This window comes from Podarcis erhardii (genome assembly GCF_964252035.2).
Source record: "Podarcis erhardii genome assembly, chromosome: 4".
Lineage (NCBI taxonomy): Eukaryota > Metazoa > Chordata > Lepidosauria > Squamata > Lacertidae > Podarcis > Podarcis erhardii.
The window spans coordinates 76,593,063-76,605,101 of NC_138508.1; the positions used below are offsets into that span (position 1 = coordinate 76,593,063).

Consider the following 12,039-nt stretch of genomic DNA (forward strand, 5'->3'; position numbering starts at 1 on the left):
TGAATTAAGGTGCAGCATCTACCATGCAACTTTCCACATCACATCAGCAGGACAGAGGAAAACGTAGAGCTTGCAAAAAGAGGGAAAGGAGGGAAAGAATGTGTGTGTTCATTAGCGATACCGACAAGTTCCACAAAAGCTAGGCTCTGAATACTCCGATGTTGGGCACAAGGGCAGGGCGATATCTGGTTTTCAACACTGTGATATATCACCAGCTAAACATCGCAATATACTGATATATCATGACATCTGAAATAAGGACAGAACTATGTAGAGGTGAGGGACGTGGGTGGCGCTGTGGGTTAAACCACAGAGCCTACGACTTGCCGATCAGAAGATCGGTGGTTCGAATCCCCGCAACAGGGTGAGCTCCCGTTGCTCATTCCCTGCTCCTGCCAACCTAGCAGTTCGAAAGCACGTCAAAGTGCAAGTAGATAAATAGGTACTGCTCTGGCGGGAAGGTAAACAGTGTTTCCATGTGCTGCTCTGGTTCGCCAGAAGCGGCTTAGTCATGCTGGCCACATGACCCAGAAGCTCTACGCCGGCTCCCTCGGCCAATAAAACGAGATGAGCGCCGCAACCCCAGAGTCGGTCACGACTGGACCTAATGGGTCCCTTTACCTTTTTATGTAGAGGTGAACAGGGCTGGGTGATATCTGGTTTTTAACTTCACAATATACCACTAGCTAAACATCGTGATGTACTGATATATCACAATGTCTGAAATAAAGATAGAGCTATGTAAAGGCATTGGCTGGCTTCATGGTTTTTCCTACACTGTCATTTTTGCATTGTGCACGTGCACGTGCACACACACACACACACACACACACACACCATGATTCGCAATATATTGTCAGGTCAAAAATTATGAAACTGCTATCATGATAAGGACTTCAAACCGGTTTTGGGCGATATATCTATATATTGCCCAGCTCTATTGGACACAATTGCCCTCAAATCACTTGCTCTGTTCATATTGATAACGAGACAACATCCTGCTTCTGCACCTGTGCTACTGGTGTTCATCAGACTAGTCTGGTAAGTCCAGTTGCTGCTGCTGGGGCACGCTTGATTACTTTAACCTCTTTGCCACCTTGATGAGGAGTTGTCCTTCCTTGCCAACAGTTGCTCTTTAACCCAGTCTGTTGCTGCTGGGCATGTTCATGGCTTCCCAGTCCACAACCAGCTACCCACCTCAGCAATGCCCCATTTCTACTATGCTTAATGGTGGCAGCTACCTGCCATCTGCCAGGTAAGATTGCAATTTGTGACACAACAAGCGAGTCAAGCCAAAGGGTCCATCTAGTTTTGTTGACACCTATTGGTGGCAGTTTTCCAGGGTTTGAGGCTGGAGTCTTTCACAGCCCTAACCCGAGATACCAGGGATTGAACCTGCAAAATACATGCTCTACCATGAATTAGAAAATGCTTATGCAGCTGCCCAGCAAACACAGAAATGTATTTATTAAATTTATATACCGCTCTACAACCAAGGATCATAGGGTGGTTTGCAGCATAAATAGATAAAAATATGTGACATAGTAACAAACAAAACAATAACACACACACCGTGCACACAAAGTGTTTAAAAGGCCATACATTGTTTAATTAGTCAAAGACCTGGGAGAAGAGGAATGTTTTTGCCTGGAACCTAAAGATATGCAACAGGGGGCCAGGCGAACTTCCTGGGGGAGAACATTCCACAGACAGGGAGTCACTGCAGAAAAGGCCAGTTCTCATGGTGCCACCCTCTGGAGGTTGCACATGAATAAGGGCCTCAGATGAAGATCACCGGGTCCGGGCTGGTTCATATGAGGATAGGTGGTCTCTGAGGAATTGCAGTCCTGAGCCATTTAAGGCTTTACAGGTCAAAACCAGCACTTTGAATTGGGCCCAGGAACTAACTGGCAGCTAAAGCAGTTGGACCAAGATTGGTGTTAGATACTCAAAGCTATCTGGCTGTTGAATACTGCACCAGCTAAGGTTTCTGAACTTCATCACAAAATAATCACAGGGCAGGTCGCAACATACAAAATGACACAAAAACAAGGCACCTGAAATTCATGGTTCAATTCTGTAGACAACATCCCTCCTTTGGTCCCTCTCAATAAATAAGCCAGTACAGTGGGACCCCGGGTTATGAACTTAATTCGTTCTGGAGATCTGTTCTTAATCTGAAATTGTTCTTAACCTGAGGTACCACTTTAGCTAATGGGGCCTCCCGCTTCCGCTGTGCAACGGTGGTGCTATTTCTGTTCTCATTCTGAAGCAAAGTTCTTAACCTGAGGTACTATTTCTGGGTTAGCGGAGTCTGTAACCTGAAGCGCCTGTAACCTGAAGCGCCTGTAACCTGAGGTACCACTGTACTAAAGATTCAGAACGCCTGGCAGAAGAGGAATGTTTCCATATCTCACTACAAACTTGCCATTGCCAGCATCCGGCTAACTTTAGGAGGAAAACTATCCCACAATTGAGGTCCCACGACCACCAAAGCCCTATTACAAGTCTTATTTGTCTGGGCTTTGCTTGCCAGCTGCAGCATTCTGCCACACAGTAGCCACTCATGCCTCCAATAAGATGGAATCAATGAGAAAACCCAGGCTATGCACCTTCAAGGAAGTGCAACCCCCTCCAGAACAGGTCACTCAGCTAATTCCAGGACCAAGAAACCACCAACCCAAAGCAACTCCAACTTCTCAGGATTCAGACGCGGAGCAACAGCAGGTCGGCTGTGGTATTGGCATGGCAATGAGGCTGTGGGTGGGCCGCAGCAGCAGGGAAGCATGGCCGTGGAGGGATGCAAGGTCGCAGTGGTGGGAAAGCAGGAGGAGGCAGCAAGCACCTGGTGGTAGCAAGGAGAAGCAGGTGGGGGCAGGGCACAGTGGGGGTGGCACTGAGGGTATTGCCCCAAGCTGCACAGCAGGAGTTCTTTCACAAACACAAAAAGTCGCTCGCCTCCCAAGCATCTAGGATTGTGAATTTAGATTCCCTCCCTTTCAAATTCATTAAATCAATGTGATATCATTAGTCACAAGTATTTAGTTATAATCCGCCAATGACAACATTATAGCTCTGTAAGTGCTTGGATATACTGTACGTTTAATTACAGTTCATGATTAATTCTTCCTCAGTCAAATTACTTGAACTTTATGTTTTGAAAGTGTATATGATCAATGACTTAATATTTCAATGCACTGCTATCGTCCTGAGTGTCTGAAAGGAAGTGACCACTTAAGTTTTTCAATTGATTTCCTGTGCAGTTGAAGAGTCTTTTACACAGTCTAGCACATAATCTGTACTGCTTTCGAATTACTCAGACAAAAATACATTCTCCCTACCTTATCCAGGGGAAAATGCTCAATAGTTTGAAACATATCATTGGCAGGAGATGCCCCTCATGCTTAGCACCAGTGCCTTCATATAATTTATTATCTTTAGTCTATTTCCATACACAGTTATCCCACAATCCTAAATCTTTGCCTGGCTAGCACTGAAACCTTTCAAATCTGAAAAGTGCTATGACTCTTAACACACCAATCCTAAACACATTTACCTGTCTCATTTATTTCAAAGAGCTTGGGAGAAAATGTACTTTCGATCGCTGCCTTTCTTGTTATCGCTCAAACCTAACTATACATGTCCAGATCTTCGTGTCTTTTCTCCAAAGTCAATATCTTTTGGCTGTGGTTAATATTTATTGCCCTTTTCTAAACATACAATTGGCTTATATGTTTCTGATAGGAGGACCCCTCAAAACTGAATGCAGCCAAGTTCTCACTTATTAGGGCTTATTAAGCGATGCTGTCATATTCTGCCTCAGTGTAAGTTACACAAAACGGCACTGACATTTGGACAGCCAAATTCCTCTTGCCCAATGACATCCATCTTTTAGCATCCCTACATCCAATTTAAGAAAACTAACACAGACTATTCATGCATTTCATCTAATTTCCCAGTGGATATAGGAGCTTTATTTTCCCTCACAGTGTTACACTTTTTTCTTTTTTCTTTTTTCCTAGTTCATTTGCACCTTGTGACCACACAGCGGAAGCACCAGTTTCTCCAGAGCATTGAGGGGCCCGGCGCATAGCTGCATGATGTCCTGATGTTGCTGGGGAGGGGGGCTCTGTACATTGAGGGGGACTGGCCCCTTCCAAAATAAAAATAAAAAGACGGGGGGGGCATAGTGCCCTAGTCCCCAGAAACCAGTGCCCTTGCCACACAGGGAAATAAGGCGAGATGCAGAAGGTTGTGTGAACTGGGCCACATTTATTTAAACATTTCAATCTGTATAGGGGAACAAGGTGTGAGATCTAATGAATAACAAAAACTGTGGGTAAGCCAACGCTGCCAGTGACCAGGAGTTAGCCCATCCTCTACCCCCTACCGTTCTGCCCGAGGGTCTTCTGCTGGTTCCCTCACTGCAAGAAGTGAGGTTACAGGCAACCAGGCAGAGGGCCTTCTCAGTAATGGAACCCGCCCTGTGGAACGCCCTCCCATCAGATGTCAAGGAAATAAAAAACTATCTGACTTTTAGAAGACACCTGAAGGCAGCCCTGTTTAGGGAAGTTTTTAATGTTTGATGTTTTATCGCTTTATTATTTTTATTAATATTCTGTTAGGAGCTTCCCAGAGTGGCTGGGGAAACCCAGCCAGATGGCGGGGTATAAATAATAAATGATGATGATGCCCCACCCTTTCAGGTGACTGGGGAGGCATTCATGCTCCATCCCTTTCTGGAGCTCAACAACTCCAGTCAGATGTTACGGGTAGGCCCCAAAGGTGCTCCTTAACTGTGCCACTGAGTCCTACAGTCCTGAAGGCATGCATGTTCTAGATCATGGGTAGGCAAACTAAGGCGCGGGGGCCGGATCGCCTTCTAAATCCAGCCCACGGATGGTCTGAGAATCAGCATGTTTTTACATGAGTAGAATGTGTCCTTTTATTTAAAATGCATCTCTGGGTTATTTGTGGGGCCTGCCTGGTGTTTTTACATGAGTAGAATGTATGCTTTTATATAAAATGCATCTCTGGGTTATTTGTGGGGCACAGGAATTCATACTTCTTTTTCAAAATATAGTCCAGCCCCCCACAAGGTCTGAGGGACAGTGGTCCTGCTGAAAAAGTTTGCTTACCCCTGTTCTAGATACTACATCCTCCCCCTTCAAGGGGGCCTCAGGGTGCTCACCAAACCATAACTCCCACATTATCTCCCATACCTGTCACAGAAGGTGACAAGTCCCTTTCACCCCACTCAGAACTAAGAACTTAAATGACATTCCTCTGAAGATTGGACAAACAAAAAGTCATTACCCAAATCAGAAAGGAGTGCTTCACTGACCTTATAGTTTACTTATGGCATAATATATCCGATGGGAAGAATAACTGCCACAAAGGACCCAACAGCATGGTTTTAATTTCTCTTCATGCATCCTCACAATTCTTTGCAGTTCCATTTTCTGGCCCCCGTTTGATCATAAGTTCAAAGGAGGGATGATTTTCGTTTCCCTCAGTTTCTCATTGTTCCAGTCCTAAATCCAGCACTCCACATTTATGCAGCAATTTTGGGAGTTTTAAATAAATAAATAAATCCTTAACAAAATTACACCAGCGTTTTTAGTGTGGATTTCTCCCTAATATGCACATGTTTGTATGCAGTTTTGACTAATATAAATATTTTTCCATGGAATTTTCCCTAACATAATACAGGTTTGGTTCACAATGTTCAGTCAGAGAACTGCTTCACAAAAGTTGGATGAGTGCAAAATTTGAACGGTGATCATGTTTCATTTTGCACATTGGACTGAACTGCGTGAATTAGGGAGTTTTTTCATTAAAACATGAACAAAATAAAAATTTCTCCTCCACCCCTAGTGCCAAGACAAGAAAGGATTGTGCCCGTGTGGCAGATAAACCTGAATCTTATGGTGGTGGTGATGATAAAATTTTAAAACTCTTACTTTACTTCCCAAGTCAGATGACTAAAAGTGTCATTTAGATTCTATGGCCTGCCAGGCTCCCTTTGAACTAATGCACTTGAACTTTAATAGTCAAGGGTGAGCAAAAGAAGAAAACAGGATTTCAGCATACAAACTTTTCCCTCACATAGCACTATGAGAAGCACCATGTGTCAAAATTCCTATTAAAGGGGTGAAAGAGCCCTGGTTCTTGTGGAATTTAGAGGTACTATCCCGGAAACGAATGTCCTTGAGTGAACCAGGCAATTAAATATTACTTTTGTTTCCTGCCAATTTTCTTGGGCATCTTCTGAAGTCTTGAGGAAACAAGAATATTTTTCAACCTTACTGGAATTGGAAATTATACTAAAAATGGGAGCCCTGATGAGTGAGAGCTCTGGAAATTTAATTTATACCCTGCCTCTCCATAAAATGTCCATGGTGCCTTGCAATCTTTTTAAATAAAAATGTAAAATACATAATCAAATAAACCACATTTCAAACCAGAGCCATGGAAAGCAAAGAATCTGGATAAAATACTAACAGAAGTGTCCATAAACAGCAGCCATACATCGCCAAAAGCATGGGGTGGATAAAAATACAAGAAACTGGAATGCTTGGCACCGGAAAGGCATGAGCTTGGAAACTGCTGTATATAAATCAACGATGTACTTTTAGCTGCTTTAATTTTTTGTAAATGTTTAAATTATGCTGTGTTACTTCTGTAGGTAGTATGACCACCCTGGGCTCCTTTGCGAGGAAGGGCAGGGTAAAAACTGAATTAATAATAAAAACAAGAATCGTAGGCACTGGGTATACAGAGGCAGAGAGTGGGCATTTCACAACTGGGATGTCCCTACAGAAAAGGTTTATTCTCCTGTTCCTACTCGGTCATTCTCAGTAGAAGTGAGTGGTGGGTGGGAAAAGGGTCTTACACCAGAAAATATTTAAGACTGGATTACATCCCACCCTTCTGCAATAACATTTTCCCCAATAATAGTACAGTGGTACCTCGGGTTACATACGCTTCAGGTTACAGACTCCGCTAACCCAGAAATAGTGCTTCAGGTTAAGAACTTTGCTTCAGGGTGAGAACAGAAATTGTGCTCTGGCGGTGCGGAAGCAACAGGAGGCCCCATTAGCTAAAGTGGTGCTTCAGGTTAAGAACAGTTTCAGGTTAAGTACGGACCTCCGGAATGAATTAAGTACTTAACCCGAGGTACCACTGTATATTTACAGTGCCACCTTTACAAGCACAACAACTGAAGCGACCGCTGCCAAAAAAAGAGAGTTTGCAGGCTACACCTACATCTTAAACTCTGTCCTTGGGAGAGAGATGCTATTTATGCTGACAGAACTCCAAGTACCATCCGATAATGCAAACCTAAGGCAAATTAGCCTTCCAAACAAAAACCAGGTGCATGCTGCATGGTGCTTAAGAGTCTAATTGCTACAATATTATGCTAGCTAAAATAAATAAATAATTAAATAATTAAATCCCTGAGCACAATGCTAAAAATAAAACCTTAACAAGCTCTCTCTCTCTCTCGCACGCGCGCTCTCTCTCTCTCTCTCTCTCTCTCACACACACACACACACACACACACACACAAAGCCAAGGAAATCCAATCTAATTTTTTTTGGAGCTTTCCATTACAGCTTGCTGATAAGTTGAAGAAGCAGTGTCAAAATAACTCCCCACCTGCAATGACGATTGTAAACATTAGAGAAACGCTGAAGAAAAGAATTAATGCAAGTAGCCTACTGTACTGCCAAAAACGGAGGGGGGGGGGAATTATAATTAATAACTGCATTACCAGAGTAAATAGCTCTCTCCAAGGACTGAGCGCCTGGGTATGTGAGATGAAAGAGTGTTAAAAACCTAGAGCTGCATTAACTTCAGGATGAAGTGATTAGTCAGCAGGCTGACAGCTGGGCCAGGAGACTGGTGCCAGATTCCAGTGTGCGCTTGCAATGGCTGCCAAGTGTTTGCTTGTCACACCAGATAAATGGAACATCAGCAGTGTTTTATTTGACCTGCTCACAAGAAAAATAAAGCAACTCTGACTTTCTTGGTTGTGTTTGCCGTTGACCTTGCATCAGCTGAGTTTGAGCAGCTAGACTGCCCGCTCTGTGCAAGTTAACTCTTTATAGGATTGGCCTGGAAAAGTAAATTTCTTTCCCAGCCTCCACAGGAAGTGGATATTTAAATAGGAAAAAAAACAGCTAGACAGTGGTGAACTGGACATTTCTTCCAAGGTGTGTGTGTGTGTGTGTGTGTGTGTGTGTGTAAGATTGAAGGCATTGCAAATTTAACAGCCCAGCCCACAGCATATTCCTCAAGTAAGTCAAACTGTGTTCAGGGTTGCAAGGTTGCGTACACATTATGCATATAAAGCACATTAGAAGCACATGACTCCCCTCCCAATGAATCCTGGGAACTGTAGTTTGCTGAGCATGCTAGCAACTGTGGCTCTGTGGGGAGTCAACTACAGTTCTCAGGATTTTTTGGGGGAAAGCATGCTTTAAATGCACTTATGCTGACACATTATGTTGACACATTTGTTGTTCTCATCCTAGGATCAGTATGACAACTGGTCTGTAAACAGCAATATAATAGTGCTTTTTTTAAAAAAGAAGTTAGTTTCTTGGGGCAAAAACTGCATCATGCATCAGGAAGATTTGAAATAATCATAGATTCCTAGCCAGTAGTGGTCAGCAGGGCAGAATGGGCTGGGATGGTATTACTTACTTACAACTCTTCATAGTCTAGGAGCCCCATACCTACGGGACCGCCTCTCCCTGTATGCCCCACGGAGGACCTTAAGGTCCATATATAGCAACACCCTAGAGGTTCCGGGCCCTAAGGAAGTTAGATTAGCCTCAACCAGAGCCAGGGCCTTCTCAACACTGGCTCCGACCTGGTGGAATGCTCTGTCTCATGAGACCAGGGCCTTGCGGGATCTGATTTCTTTCTGCAGGGCCTGTAAGAGTTGTTCCACCTGGCCTTTGGCTTAGAATCAGTTTGATTCCCTCCCCCTCTTTCTTTTTCCTTTCTCCTTCTGTGAAGAGGCTGCATCCTAATGTTTTAATGTTGTATCTTAATCTTTTAAATTGTATTTTAATCAACTTGTTTTTATTATTGTTTGTTAGCCACCCTGAGCCCGGTCTTGGCTGGGGAGGGTGGGGTATAAATAAAAATTTATTGTTATTATTATTTGGCTTACCAATGTGGAGCTTGCTGTTGGTAACTGAAAGGGGGAAAGAGCAAGGTAGTGGGGACGTAGCTATCGTGCATGTGCAGCAGTAGGGTTAATCTGACACTCCTGCCACTGCAGCCACACCGCACTGACCTTCCTGCTGCCTTGCTCCTCACCGTCTTGGGTTATCGGCAGTGATGTTAGCATTGGAAAGGCAGGTAAAGCAGCACCACTCTGCTCTCCAGTCACTACTGCCACCAGCCACTACCTGCCCCTTCCTCACTAGCCTAGCCAGATGCAAACGAGAATATAGCTCATGCACCTTTAGGAGTTGTGTAGAAAAGAGAATTTTGACAGGTGAAGTTTGCCATACCAGGGCTGAGGGGGGGGGGGAATGTGACTTGTTGAAGTTCTCTCTTCTTCACAAATGTTTAAGATAAAGGAGCTCTTAGTCCTGTTTTGCATTACTCCACACACCTCTTGTTATTATGGTATAGCCTTTGAAAGCAGGCAATATGATTTTCAGACACGCTTGACACTCAGCACCTTTTAAAAAGCAAGGAAGCAAGCAAGCAAGCAAACAAACACACAAACAAACAAACAAACAAACAAACACTGCATCCATCACATTTCCCATTTGTAACTAATGAACTGGCACACAAAAACCAGGACACATTTGATATGGGGGACAAATGAAGCCCTAGGTAGGCACTGTGTATGGGTGATTAACTTGTAAGAACCTGACATAACTACCTGTATCAATCCTGGCAACATGGGCTCTAGGGAGATTCCTTGTGAGGGAAATCTAGGGCCCATATGTTAAGTAATACTAGCACTAGAGAAACTCTGGATAAACTTCCATTTGAAATTATTTGCAGTCTCTTGAAATCTCTTCCAATATTGGTCTTATATGAATAAGCACTGTTTATTTTTCGGCCATCTGCAAACTTAATTACAGTGTGATGTTCAGAATAAGCCATGTGTGATACTTCATTTGCATCTTGCATAGCTAGTAATACGGGGAGGGGGGAGGGTGGAAACATGCAGGGAAAGCATGCTAATAAACCATGGTGTTTGCTGATGAAGTTCTGAAAAGATTGCTTTGACAATTCACATGTTCTAATACGGTTTGATGTTGTGACGGCGTTGGTTCGAAGCTACTTAAAATATAAATGTGCCAATTTCTTTTAAAAGGAAACCTGGACAAAAATAACAAAGTAAAAGATGTCATATCCAATACTTATCTTCTAATTACTCAGAAGCCGCTGAAGACAGCATGCCTAAGGCTACTTCTCACTTTCCGCTTTAAAGACACAGATGCATTCCCATAAATTATATCTGCATCTCCAGATGTAATGTGAGAGCTACAATTGCTATTTTGGGAAGATCATTATATGCGTACTGCATAAAGACTCAGGGCACACACTCAGGATAATTTAATGGAGCTAGGCTAACCACCAACACATTTTAACTTCCCTCTGTACTCTCAAGTATGAATTTATTCCCATCCTTCAATGTATTTTTATGTGGGAATGGTTTTACACACACACACAGTGCTTTTTTCGGGGGGGGGGCGCAGGGGGACGCATACCCCTAAACATTTTGTGAATCTAAGTTTGGCCTCATTGAGGGGAAGTCTTTCAATATGTGTAAGAAAATGAGAGTACCCCTAAACATTTTTTTAAGAAAAAAAGCACTCTGTGCGCGCACACCCACACACAGTGGTACCTCGGGATGCGAACGGGATCCAAACAGCTCTATCCTCCAATAGAAGGGAATGGATGGGGGTTCCAGAGAAACAGTCAGTGAACTACCATTGTTGTCCCTCAGCATCTGCAGCCTGAGGCAGTTGCCTCACTCTGCCTAACAGCAGGGCCAACCCTTAGCAAATGGGTCGTTGACAATATTGCAAACAGCTTACTGGCCACAAAGTTGTTTTTGGTATTTTAGCCTTAAGAGAGGGTAAAATACAACCTGGTATTTTGATGCCAACAGCATTGTGTGGAGTCTGTAAACAAAAACAAAAACTACCCTTGCACACTTAAGAAGCACCACCCCACAATAGAAACTTGTCTGCAAGTATCCATGATCTCCTGATTCATCCTGAAGCAGTAGTTTGAAGATTTTAAGATAGATCTCTTATTTCATTTAAAAAGACACAATGGCACATTTGTTCATCATATAATAATCATAACCAAAACAACAAGAGACTGCGAAATAAACTGTAGTTCGTGTAATTTGAGAGCTTTCTTAATCCAGATTGTGATTTCAAGGTATTTGGATTTAATCTCTCTCCAACTGCCCTCTCATTAGAAGATGGAATCCATCCTCTCTTGCTATGAAGAAGTGTCCTGGACCATTTTTAAAAATAGTACAATAGCAAAATTCTTCCCTTTCCCATTTTTGCCTTCTGGAAATTTTGGGAGGCTACTTTTGAACAGAACTAGGTTATATACATCTTTCCCCAGTGCTGATCCTCCAATAAAAATTGGAGCTTTGTGTGTGTCTGTTTTAAAAAGGTAGAGAGACCTGGTAACAATCTTTTGTGTCATGTTTTGTTCTTAGGACAGGCAGAAGCAATTGCAAGGTGCTAGACTCAAAGAACCAGGATTTTATTCAAAGGGAGACATTAATGTTTATCAGTATGCTAGGGTAGAGATATATCGACATAGCCTATCATTCTATTTAAACTGCAAGAACTAATAATAATAATAATAATAATAATAATAATAATAATAATACATACTTGGGACAAAATTGTAAAACATAGTGCTGGTGTATATAATGTTAACCTGGCAACTGCTTTTTTTAAGAGCCCTGCTTCTTAGGAGTGGGTGATAGGTTGTAGAGAAATGGAACTGAACTGCATAATTCTTAAC

General features: G+C 42.9%; 1 protein-coding gene across 7 annotated transcripts in view; it reads right to left on the minus strand.

The window, feature by feature from the left end:
* The window catches only part of AFF3 (ALF transcription elongation factor 3), a 237,265-nt gene that overhangs the window by 33,383 nt on the left and 191,843 nt on the right, over window positions 1-12,039 (minus strand). The window lies entirely within an intron of this gene.